Source organism: Acinonyx jubatus, chromosome B1 (genome assembly GCF_027475565.1).
Source record: "Acinonyx jubatus isolate Ajub_Pintada_27869175 chromosome B1, VMU_Ajub_asm_v1.0, whole genome shotgun sequence".
In the NCBI taxonomy this organism is placed as follows: Eukaryota; Metazoa; Chordata; class Mammalia; order Carnivora; family Felidae; genus Acinonyx; species Acinonyx jubatus.
Genome location: NC_069382.1, coordinates 9,786,344 through 9,800,484, shown reverse-complemented (window position 1 = coordinate 9,800,484; position 14,141 = coordinate 9,786,344).

Genomic DNA, 14,141 nt, shown 5'->3' with positions numbered 1-14,141 from the left:
ATTGGATATTCTTTCCTGCTTCATCAAAGATTAATTGGCCATATAATTGTGGGTTCATTTCTGGATTTTCCTGTCTATTCCATTAATATATGTGTCTGTTTTTGTGTCAGTACCATACTCTCTTCATCATTAAATCTTTGTAATATAACTTGAAGTCCAGAATCGTGATGCCTCCAGCTTTGTTTTTCTTTTTCAAAATTGCTATGGCTATTTGGGGTTTTCTGTGGTTCCATACAAATTTTAAGATTGTTTGTTATAGCTCTATGAAAAATGCTGGTAGTATTTTGATAGGAATTGCATTAAATGTACAGATTGCTTTAGATATATAGACATTTTAACAATATTTGTTTTTCTAATCCATGAGCAAGAATTTTTTTCCATTTCTTTGTGTCATCTTAGATTTCTTTCATCAGTGTTGTATAGTTTTCAGAGTATAGATCTTTTGTCTCTTTGGTTGGGTTTATTTCTAGGTATCTTATGATTTTTGGTGTAATTGTAAATAGGATTGACTCCTTGATTTCTCTTTCTGCTGCTTTATTATTGGTGTCTAGATATTATTTAGCTTTCTGACAGTTGTCAAAATATATCTAGTGGCCAAGAATTCTGTGACCCAGGGGAAAGAAATAACTTGTGAATAATGCCTTCCCATATGTCCAATGATGAAATTCCAATTTTGATATCATCTGCATGATAAAATTCAATAAGAGATAATCAGATACCAGAACATGTGTACCCTATTTCTTTTCTTAGGGAATAACCAAAAATCCTCAGTCCTTTTCTACACATAAATTTAAAGGGATTGTACTTCAATATATTGCCTACATACTTTTTTTTTGTTTTATTTCTTCTTAATGTAAGGTTATTAAAAGTCTACACATATAAAGCATTTGTTCTGATCACCCTTCCTCCTCTCTCCTTCTTCCCTAAAATTCCCCTTCCCATCATTAAAGTCTTCATTTGATTAATACTTACATTAAGCTTGTACTTTAATGAACTATCTTTAGAAAAGTTATTTGTGGACATCAATCTGAATTAGGCCTCAAGTGGTAGAATCTCAACTATTTTCCTTTATTCTCCTTCATAAAATTCATGAGCCATCATATTTATTTTACATTTACCTAATATATTTCTCTTCTAAATTATAAGTTCTGTGAAGATAGTGACCCTGCTTCTTTTATCTGTTTCGATTTCTCTGTACTGAATACTTAGGAGAGGGTCAAGTACTCACTTTGGCAGCACATATAATAAAAAATAAAGAAATAATAAAAAATAAATAATAAATAAGACATGCTCAAAGCATATCTGTGGACAGAATGAATTAATGAGTAAATGGAGAAAGGATCAAACATACTTTATATTTTAATATTAAAATTCTGTAATTCAAGAAATTATTTTTGGCAAACTGATAAATAATTTTTATAGACATGCAGAGAACTAGTAAAAAATTGTTTCAATTTTTATTAAGCCCACTGGTTCTATCTTATATAATACTATTGGTTTTACTACTATCAAACTTTTATACTGTTTCCCATTAATCTAGCTATAGTTGAGTCGATCCTAGATTATAGGCTCCAGTTTCAAATTAGCTTGCATATATGTACATGTATAAAGAGAGTTATTTTAAGGAACTGGCTCATGTGATTGTGGAAGTCGACAAGTTCAAAATCTGAAAGGTGGGCCAGCAAGCTTGGAGACCCAGGAGAGCCAGTGTTGTAGATGATGTCTACAGGTCATCTCTGGAGGATTATCTCTTGCTCAGGGAAAGCTGGTATTCTTGTTCTGTTCAGGTTAATTCCATTGGCTGAGATCCATTCACATTATGAAGGGCAGTGTGCTCTTCTCAGTATACACTCATTTAAATGTCAGTTTCATCCAAAACATCCTAATAGAACCCCCTGAATAATGTTTGATCAGACATCTTAGATACTTCATGGCACAGCCAAGTAGACACAAAATTATCACCAGAAAGGCCTTTGTGGGGCATCAATAAATCATGTATGATATTGTGGACTGACACATATTAAAATCTTAGAATATGTTATTGTAATTTATGTTTAAAAAAGTTAGTAATGATCAATATCTGTCTCTATTTTTCCATAAAAGTATGAAAATTAAGCATATATCTCATACAGTAAAGGATATAGTGTTACTTTTCAAAAGGTATATATATCTATACCTATTTGATAGTCATTAACTTCCCTTAAATTGTTTATCTTTTTGGTTCTTTTAGCCCCCAGAGCTCAACCTACAAACTATAAGTTCTAGTAATAATCAAATACTCAGTGTGCTTACAACTATTAAACTTTTACAAGATTTACTTAGTGAACTCTTATTAACACTCAAAATTGAGTTCATAAGTTAACACATTTTTGTAACCTTTCAGGATATCATTAATGCCCTAAACTGTGCTCTGAAATTACAATATCATTGCTTCTAATTTTATTACAGTATATTCATCAATCAAGTCATTTTCAGTGCTCAAAATTAGATTTTTAAAAGCTATGATTCTGAACATTTCTTTTGATTCACTGAGCAGTAGAATTGAGATTAGAAGGGAGCAATAGAATTCTCAGTTCAGTATCTAAATTGAGAAACGTACTTTGTCAATTCATCTCAATATTAAGATGACATTTTAGCCACAAAGCTTGTGAGTAATAGAAATTTGATTAGGCATACACACTCTTCAACCCGGAGAAATCTCTGAAAGGGAGAAGAAAGTAAAGGACATAGAGTACCTTTAATATGATTTTGCATGTTGTTCAATCTAGAACAGAATTCACTAGAATATAGAGTTGGGCCATGAAGGCACTTATTTGTGTAAGATGGACACAGCTTAGCATATTAGACCAAATCAAGACTTAGGGCCTACTCTTCCCCAAATGTAATTCCATATCGTAGAAGTTTCTACTCCAATAAAAAAAGAATGTATACTTATGACAAAATAAAGAAGTACTCTATTAATGTTAGAAAAAATACTTTTTGTTGAAAATGAATATATCTTGTACACAGTAAAAGAAAAAAAGTATTTTTGTCATTTGAAAGGAAGGGCATTTAGTTTATGGGATAACAGAAATTTTACATCAATAACAATGAGAAAAATAAAGTAAGAGTTGAGATAGTAATATTTTATCAAATACAACAATAATGGTGAAAACATCTCAAGAAGCTTTTGCAAGAATCAAGTGGTCTCCTTCCACTTAATGCTAACGAGTCTAATCCTTGCACAAATTTTGGTTTGATAGAAACTACAAGAGGTAGCATGGTTCCTTGGGCTTTCGAAGCTTTAAAATGTTAAAGGAAGTGAGTTTGTAACTGAACCCAGGTTTCTCCTAGAGCATATACCATAGAGGGGGCTCTTGAGTTACCAGGGGAAAAGTAACTGAAAGTTAGTTAGTTAAAAGTAGATCTGAAAGCCAGAGGCTGACTTCACTTGCAATGTCGGAACAGTGAAGAACTATAGAAAGAAGTCATTTAGGGAACAGAATATATTTTATTATAGAATATTTGAATTTTGGATCTGCTTTGGAGCCGAGGTCAAAATGAAATTTCTCCTCCTCTTCCTGGTCTGGACCTACCCAGCAGGGAGAATTTAGTGTGACTTTGACACTGACCTTGCTGCCTGTACTGGAATCACACACTGCCTCATGCCAGTAAGAAAGGTATCTCCAGAAAAACTCCATGAATTCAGCAACACATAACACAAGAATCTCCACTAACAGAGAACATCAAAACGGACCATGTTTTCTACCATTAATGGAGTGTCAAGAAAGGATGAAAGTTTACTTTTTATGGATTGAAGTTACATGAATAGAGACACAGAAAAAAACGATCCCTTATTCTTCCGTTAGTAGCCCGAAGGAAAACTCTACATGAGTATAAGTAAATAGGAACTAGATCAATATGGTATAATAACTTTCACTGAATATATAATTATGCATCAAAAAATAATTAAAAATTATCCTTGACCAAAATATATTAAACAGGAAAACATGTGTGAATAAGTGATCATATCGTAAGTGCTTTATTTAAAAGACTGAACAAACTTAGATCCAGATGATTCAAATTATTTTGGGTTACAGCTACATAATTTAAAATACTTAGCATATGTTATATGTTCTGCATTTGGCTGACACAGAGTTGACGACTCAACACTGTATTACGTTTCCTCTCAAAATAAATGTTACCATTCAAGGCATTTTGTATTAAAATACATTTTGAATCAGTCTAACAGTTTGGACTCACATTCTTTGAAGAGTAAATTTCAAGTTAAACATTAAATACCCATCTTTGTGCAAAGACATTAAATAGATATCAGATATCAGTGTGGGCATTTTTGACCTTCTTATATTTCTTATATTTATTTTCATTAGTATACCAAGTTGTAATATGAAATATCTTATCCTTGCTGATATACTTGAGGAACTATTTCAGTTGACATTAGTTATAAATTGATTAAATTTTACAAGCATTTTTCATATGCCTGTGATTAGCATAAAAGCATGATCCCATTGTTGAGCAAATATTAAATTTTCCAGACATTTTTATTGTTACACAGCCTACGTCTCTTTGAATTACTGCACATAAATAAATACACATTTATATGTTAAAGCAAAAACACATACACCTACAATTGAACTCTTGGAAGATGGAAGGGTTTTGAGAATACATATGAGTATTCAAAAAGGGCCCTCTGGTTTCTAGATATCACCAGAACTGCCTTTGAATATATATTATAGATAAAAGGAAACTGCACTGAATGCCGTTATTATCTGGCTATAGAATTCTTATAAATATAACTCAGGAAAGACCTATTTTGAATAAGACAACTAGAAACTCAAAAATTATTTTAAAGCACAGGTATAGGGATACAAAATTAAAAGATCAAGGTAGTATTTTGGAATTTTAACACTGGCAGGGAGATTAAAAAACACTTTCATGGACAAACAGAAAATATAAGAATTGAGTAAGTGACTTCAAATTTACACAGCCCGGATCATTTCTGAAACTAGATTTAAAGATTTTAAATACAACATTCTCTCATTGTCCATTCTGATGCTAGGACAAGAAAGGAACAATAACAGCTATTTAGTGCATAATACGTGTGAATGAAACCCCAAGGAGAGGTACAGAACGCTACCTGCTAAACCATTTATCATGGCCTCTTCCTCATACATTTCTCACTTCCTTATGTAGAAAATGAAGCACTGAGTGAAAATTAATTTGGTTGTGTTAAGCACATATCTGTATTATTTCTAAAAGCTATTTTATCATTAGAATGACATTCAGAAGCTGTAAAGAGGCCAACCCAATAAATTAATGCATAAGGAAACAACAGTTCATTAATATTTATTTACTTATTTATTTTTAATATACAATTGACCCTTGAACAGCATGGGTTTGAACTGCATCAGTCCACTTATACACAGATTTTTACTGGAAATGTATTTCCTTTTCCTTGTGATTTTCTAAATAAAATTTTCTTTTCTCGAGTTTGTTTTATTGGAACAATACAGTGTAATAGGTCTACCAAATACATATTAATTGACTACACTCTCAGTAAGACTTCCCATCAACAGGAGGCTATTGGTTAAGTTTTGGGAGAGTCAAAAGTTACTGATGGAAATATTCCTTGTCTACTTCGTGTGATATTAATAGAGACACTCAAACTTTCTTTAGATTCATGTTTGCATAGTATATTATTCACTTAATCCATCTATATCAGTATGTACCTAAGATGAGCTTCTAACAGGCAGAATATCCTTGGGTTTTGGGTTTTTTTTTTATCCAGTATAAGTCTATCTTTTAATTGACACATCTAAACTATTTACATTAAATATAGTTATAGAAATAATTCATGTAGGTTTACCTATTTATTTCTGTTATTTTTTTTTCTCTGCCCTAACCCTCTCCTGCCTTCATTTAGTTTACTGAATTTTTTTTTTTTTTTAGAATTCGATTTTAATGTCTGTTTTTCACTCCATTTACGTAATACTTCTAGTGGCTACCTAACTGTCATGGCCTATTCACAGTTAATGCTTTACCACCTAAGACATGGAACACTTATAACCATTTCCGCCTTTTCCTCTTTCCGCCTATACATGTGATAGTTGCCACAGGTATTGTACTACATTCATGAACAACTCCCTATAAAATACTATAGTTTTGCTTTCAATAATCACACTTTTTTGAATAATTAGAGGTAATATTCTATTCTACCTACCCAAATATTGTCATTTGTGAAACTCTTTCATCATTTCTAAAGTTTAGATTTTCCCTCTGGTCTCACATTTTTGCAGAACTTTCTTTAGCATTTCCTTTAGAGTAGCACTTGCAATGAATTTTCTTAGCTTTTCATCATTCAAGAATGTCTTACTTGACCTTTATTCCTGGAAGTTATTTCACCTGAACAGAGTTTTGAGCCAATGATTTTTCTTTTTCTTTTTCTTTCTCTTGTCCCTTGAAAGGAGTTGCTTACCTTCTGCTTTCTTTCTTTCCTCATGAGAAGTATATAGTTATTGGGATGGTATTTCCCCTGAATAAAACTTTTTCCTCCATTTGCACTCAATGTATCTGTACACAGTTTTCTTTGAATCTGTTTTTAAGGTTGCTGTGTATGTTTAATCTGTAAATTTATGTCTTTCCCTAAATTGAGGAAGCTTTCAGCCATAATTTTTTTTATACCTCTCCTATTTAAAAATTATTTCTTATTTCTCTGTGCTTCAGATTATATAATTTTTATATATCTCTTTTCAAGTTTACATTCTCTTTTCTCCTCATCACTACCCTGCTATCGAGCCTATCCAGTACATTATTTAATTTCAGATATATTCTTAAGCTCTGTTAACTTTCATTTTTATTGTAATCTTTATTTTTCTGATAACAGTTTTCTCTCTTTCCTATTATTTTGTTGTTGCCCTATCAATCATTTTTTTCTAATTTAATTTACTTCCCCTCTTCATGTACTAGTCTTTTCAGAGTCTTCCAGTAGTTGGTTGTTTTCTTTTGTTCTGTTTTTGTATTTTATTCACACTTTTTGCTTCTAATCACTGGGAAATATAGAATGCAGGGGGATTATTCACACTTAGCCAGCAGATGGTTAAACGCCCCGTATTTAACTTTGAAAAAAGTAATCAAAAAAGATAGTGAAGAAATTCATAAAACATTAATCAGATAATATTGACCAATACAAGTCTGATTTTTGAAACTTTAGTCAAAATATAGGCTGTGGTTAATAGATTTTACCTGACTTGTTTTCCTCATTTTTCTTCAGATAAGAAAATTATGAATGAAACATTGACACGACATCAGAATTAATTCATTCAGGAATTAGGGAGTTCCCTTAAGGTTTCTTCAATTATGTATGGGTAATGATGGAGATATTTTCAACTCAAGGAATATGCTTAGTGTAATTAGAAGCTTAACATCCTAAAGCCCTGATTGGTACAATACCTGGCTTTGGGTTGGCAACAGCAGCCAACAAGTATGAGACAGAAATGTTGAAAAAAAATATATGTATAATGAAATGAAGAACTCAGTCTGAATGTTAAAAGGATCAGAGTGTTTCAGAAAAAAAATTAGTCCCTATCAGAATATAATTCAATAGAGTCTACTCAAATAACTCCAAGTATAAAGAATATTACAAACATCGAGGTAAGAACATATTTTTTTTTAAATATACAAACAAAATTAGCCTGGATCAAAGTGAGATTTGTGGGAAAATATTTAAACTGAATGTCTTTACCTAAAAAATTGCCATTTATATGTCAATGTAATATAAGAAATTATCAAAAATTCAAAGACACTTGTAAATATTCTATATCAAAAATTGATTTGAATTTACATGGCAGTGAGAGATCATGGCCTGCACTGCCTCATATTGAACAAGCCATTGAAAAGAAACTTGAAATAACAAGAAATACAACTGCTATTATGATTACACAACATTGGACATCTCATTACTGCTCAGTATTTCTTTACTGTCTTTTTTATGTGTGCACACTTGAGGATGATCACTCCCTACCTCCTCCATTGAAGTTAGACACAATCATGTGAATTGTTTTGATCAATGATACATAAACAGAAGCATTAAAGATCTAGTATACAGTTCTCCATTGTTGCCTCTTGTATTGCAAACTTCGAAGACATTTTAACATGGTGGCATGTTAAGGTAGTGAAGCTGTCTTCAACTTGGGTATTCAAGTGACCAAATAAGACTGATCTGCCATAATCATGAAGTGTAAGGGAGAAATTAATCTTTGTTGTTATTGTAACTGAAAGTTAGAGTTGCCTGTTACTTCAAAATAGACAAATACAGACTGATCAGTAAATACAATATAATATGAATGCCTTAGCTCTTTCAGGCTGCTATAACAAAATATAGTTTAAAAATCATGGCATTTTTTAGCTTATGAACACCAGAAATTTATTATTTTTGAATATATTAAAATTAAATTAAAATTAATTTAAAATCTATTTTATCTGATGTTGGTATAATAATTACAGCACCCTATTGGTTAGTTTTTATGTGGTATATCTTTTTCCTTCCTTTTGCTTTCTAATTCTTTTCACTTTAAATCTAAAGTATTTTAGACTACATATAGTTGGAGTATGTTACTTTTAAAACTATTCTTGGGGCACATGGATGGCTCATTTGGTTAAGCGTCTGACTCTTGATTTCAGCTCGGTTCATCATCCCACTGTTCATGGGATTGAGCCCAGCATAGGGCTCTGTGCTGACAGTGTGGAGTTTGCTTGGGATTCTCTCTCTCCCTCCTTTTTTGCCCCTCCCTGTTCCTGTGTGCACTCTCCCTCAAATTAAATTAAATTAAATTAAATTAAATTGAATGAATGAATGAATGAATGAAATTATTCTTTCAATCTCTGCCTTGTTTGGAATGTTTATGATTTGTATTTCTTGCAATCATTAATAAGGTAGGAGTATGTCTGCCATTTTGCTTTTGTTTTCTATATGTATTATCTTTGTTTCTCTCTCCTCTATTAATGCCTTTTTTAAATAGATATTTTCTTTTGTGTTATTTTAATACCTTTGTTATTTCTGTTACTATCCTGAAATATTTTCTTAATGGTTGCTGTAGGAATCAAAATTAATATCTCGACAATAAAAGTATAGTTTGGATTAAGGCCAATTTAATTTCCGTAGTGTACAAAAACTTTCTCTTTAGCTCTGTTTCCTACCTACTTCTTTGCCAGATTATCCTTCGCAAACTCCAAATTCCAGTTTTACATATTAAATGCTCCTCAACACAAATATGTAATTATTTATTTTGTCATTTTTTTTAATGAGATGGGCAAAAAAGTTAAAAGTACACTTACATTAATTTTAAAAATGATTTTTATAGTTACCTTTATCCTATAGTTAGTTGTTTTTTATTTGGTTTTGTTTTTAATGTCAATTTAATTTATTCTCTAGTGTCTTTTTATTATAAGCTGAAGGACTCCCTTTAGTAAGTATTATGTGTCAGGTTTGCTAGTGATTATTCTCTCTGTTTTTATCTGTAGATGTCTTAAATTTCGCTTAATTTTTGGGTAAGAATTTTGTTGGATAGAGAATTCTTGATTGGCAGCCTTTCAGCATGTTTAAATTATCCCATTGCTTCTGGACTCTGTGGTATTTGATAAGGAATCATATTTTAATCTTACTGTGGATCCTTTGTACTTGATATATTATGTCTTTCTTCTTTCATGATAATCTCTTTGTCTTGGACATTCAACAGTTTGATTATTATGTGTCTAGGTGTGGATGTCTTCTAGTCTATTCTATTCAGACTTCATTGAGCTTCTTAGATGTGTAATTCATATTTCTATCGTATTCAGACATTTTCGGACCATTATTTATTCAAATACTCTTTCTGCCTCTTTCTACCTCTTCTCCTCTCTGTCTCTTCCATTATATATATATATATATATATATATATAGACACATTTGAAGGTGTCCAACAGATCTCTGAGTTTCTATTATATTTCTCGCTTCTATTTTTTTCCTCTTCCTCAGATTTGATAATCTCAATTGACCTATGTCCAAATTCATTGCTTCTTGCTTCTTTATTCTGCCAGCTTGATTCTGTTGTTTAGCTGTTAAAATACATTTATTTTACTTAGTGTGTTTTAGCTCCAGGATTTTTACTTATTCCATAAGCTATCCTCTATTTGGAAAGGCGTTTCCACCAGCATTTTTAGATATTAATTATTTGAGCATACTTAAAATAGCTAATTTAAAGTATTCTCTATTAAGTTCAACATCTGGGCTCTCTCATGCTCAGTTTCTACTTCTTTTCCTATATTGGCCAACATATTGTTTGCATGGCTCACGATTTTTTCTCAAATACCAGCATTTTAAGTAATATAATGTGGCAACTCTAGATACTGGATCTGGATCTGTCTCCTTCCAAGAGTTTGCTCTATTGCTGTTTTTTGTTTGTTTATTTTGGCTTTTTTTTTTTTTTTTAGCACTTTGCAGAACTCACTTTGTTAGTCCAGATTCTGTGTAAACATTCTGTGTTGCCAGTGGAATCTCTATACATCATAGCTTAGCTCTCAGCTAATCACTGGTCAAAGCTATTCTTACATGCCTGGAGCCAATTAAGTCCTCAGGCCTTTGTCACCAGACTCTCTGTTCAGAGGCATTCATTCAGTGCTCAGGCAGGCTGTTTATATTTGTGCCTTACTCTTCACTTCCTTCTTGCACAGAACCACAGGTCAAACAAAGGCCAAGGCTAGATGCATCTCCATTGATTGTAGGCATGCAGACACTCCCAGACATGCAAATAGCCCTATATGTAACCTTCTACACTTACCAAAATATGTCACAGCTTTTCAGAGTCCCCTGTGGCTATCTCATTCTTCAGCTTTCCTTTTTTAGGGTTTTTGTCATTTTGCTGTTTATGTCAACTGCCATTGCCACCTCAGATGCCTACAGTGTTAAACAACATGCTGATTGTTTATGATAAACATACCCAGGGACAAACCTGTTCCTACTGGGAGAACTGTAAATACGTCAGTTAAAGACAAATTTTGCAAGTGAGATTTTCTAGAGAACTTTCAGAAATGTCAAATAATGACAGAATCTTGGAATGTGATTTTGAAAAAAAATTCTACCCCTCTCTTCTTTTCATTGCCTATAATGCTGATACTCAAGTCTCCCATGGGAGAGGGGACAGGAGTAATGGCAATAGGGCAGGTTAAAATACCACAAGGCTCCCTGTTATTCTGTTCTTTCCAACATTCATCGGTTTTTTGTATTTTGGTTTTTTCCTAGAACAAACACTCATTAGGTAGTTGGAGCTCACTGCTTAATTTCCAGCGTTATGAAACCTTTGATTTTGACTTTTATTTTTTAATTCTCTCATTGCTAGTATGGAGAAGATTTTCAGAAGTTCTTTATCTGCCACTTCTGCTGACATCACTCCTTCTTTACTATTTCTCATTCAAATATATTGGAAATATCTTATTTACTTCAATTCACAATCTTTTTTGCTTCCTCAAAGGCCTCATCTATATTTGTATCTGCTTTGAACAAATGTTACATCTCAGCCTAAAAGAATTTTATCTAAAAAGGGCTTTTCTTATAGCTCTTAACATGTTCTAATTCTAATATATATGTATTAACACAGAATCCTATGCTTTAAATTACAATAATTGCATTTGAATTTTTTAGTTAAATATCTGTCATCTTTAATCATAGGTTTGCAAAGTCTGAGAGATCATGAATCAATTCTGTCTTGTTCTATGCATCATTCCTAGGACCTAGCATAATTCTTGAGTAGGTATCATCCAATAGAGTAATGAAACTATGTGAATATGAGGATATTTATTGAAAATTTGCATAACTATTTAAATAATGGTGACTTTTAAAAATTATATGTCCAATCATTTATTGGTTGATTTGTCTTTCCTCCACTTCCCAGTTGCCATTAGTGCTTATCAGGAGTAACAAGGTCCTTTACAAAATATATAATTTCCTAAAGCTGATTGCATAATAAATAAATCATGAAGCAAATGGGGTTAGAGGTAGTTAGAAAATGTTGACCTCACCCAATATTTGCATGCAAAAAATTGACACCACAAAAAAAAATCACATCAGAAAATCACAAAAATAAGGATACGGAAACAGCATCTTGAAACATCACACCTGGTAGATAATGGTTCAGAATGAATGTGATACTTGAGATAAGTCTGTCAACAAAACAATGTCAGAATGCCTATTTGCTGGAATCCACAGGAATGTAAGCCGATTAATGATCAAAACAGAGGCCATTTAGAATAAGAGTAAGGCTTTCCTGCTATTCTTTGCGGTCGTAATTTGGGCTGTAATACCTTCATCTGCATTTCAGTTAATTCACCCACAGGTCCAGCAACACCTTGTCCCTCACAGTTTCAGAAATATGCGTGTATACGGTAACAGAGGACATTTATCTTGGCTAATTTTCCTACATTTGAGAAGTGGATATGTGATTCATATGAAGTCTAAAATAATTACTGGAAAATGTAAAACTAGAATTCAGTTTCCTTTAAAATCTAATGTGTTTTCATCTCATTCAAATATCTTTTCATCTCAACTGTTTGTTGAGATTGTCTCTTTATTTTATTCTTTTGGAATTTTTCAAGTGTGGTGATATATATAATTCTCATATTTATTTATTTTTTCTTTTGTTGCTTCTCAAAATAGAACATGCATTCAGTCTTGCCTAAAAGCATAGCAGTTGGCTCCTAGAAGAAAACACACAAATGACCCCACTCTCCTTAAACCATAATGGGGTGTACAGGGTTCTAAGAGGTTACGCTCTGCCCAGCCAGCTGGACTCTTCACTGAGTCCTTACTGCTATTACATTCAGGCATCCTCTGGAATGAAAAGATTCCCTTCAAAACGCTGGAGAGTGACAAACAGGGTCTCTCTTCTCTGGGACTCCCCAGCCTACATTTAGCAAGAGATCTCTGCTCATAGACACTCAAAAATATAACTCAGTTGCTCTCTGAGAATTTCTTTTGCCCCCAGCTAATTAAATGTATCTCTACTGTGAGATAAAACTAGCTCAGAAGTTATCATTTTTTATTTATAATTCTATGGTTTTTTTTTTAAATAAATCCTTGAGGACATTTTTTTTTTCCTTCAAAGCTAAACTTTTCAACTCAGAAAACTCACAAGTTTTAAACAGCTTTATTGTGGTATAATGTGTATAGCATAGATTCAGCTGTTTTAAGGCTATAGTTCAATGAGTTTTAGTAGATTTATGGAATGTGTGACTATCAATGCAGTCCAAATTTAGAACATTTTCATTAACTCAGAAACATCCCTCATGCCAATTTGTGCTCAATCCATTTCCCACCCTCCAGACTCAGGCAACTTGCAATTTACTTTCTGTCTCTGCACATTTACATTTTCTAGATATTTCGTATAAATAGAAACATGCAATGTGTAGTCTTTTGCATCAGATTCTTTCGCTTAGCATAATGTGTTTGAGGTTATTACTGAAAGTTTAATAGGAACTGTATAATATCTATAGATTAATTTGGGGACAATTGCTATTTTAATAAATTTAAGTCTTCTAATTAAATAATGTGAAATTACCCTTTATTAATATAGATGTTTTTAATGTTTTATTTATTTTTTAGTGTTTAGTTTTCAGTATAAATTTCTTACACATAAAAAAAATACTTCTAAGAATTGTATCCTTTGTGATAATCTTGAATCAAGGAATAACTTAATTTCATTTTCAGAGTATTCATTGCTGGTGTGTAGAAATCTAATAGCTTCATTGCTTCATTCTTTATTTGGTTGAATTCATGGGTGAAATCATCTCTGACTTAGCTTTTCTTTCTGGGAAGATTTTTAATTACTAAATCAATACTTCTACTTCTTATAGATCTGTTCAAATTTGAATTAGCTTCAGTAATTAAGTTACCTTGGGAATCATGTTCACTAAAGATGCCTAATTTATTGCCATGATGTTGCTCATAATAGTCCCTAAAATTCTTTCAACTACTAAAATCAGTAATAATATTACCCTTCTTTCATTTCTAATTTTGGAATTTGTGTCTTCTCTATTTTTTTTCTTGGTATATCTAGCTAGAGATTTGTCAATTTTGTTCACCTTTTCAAATAAATTTCAGCTTTAATTATTCA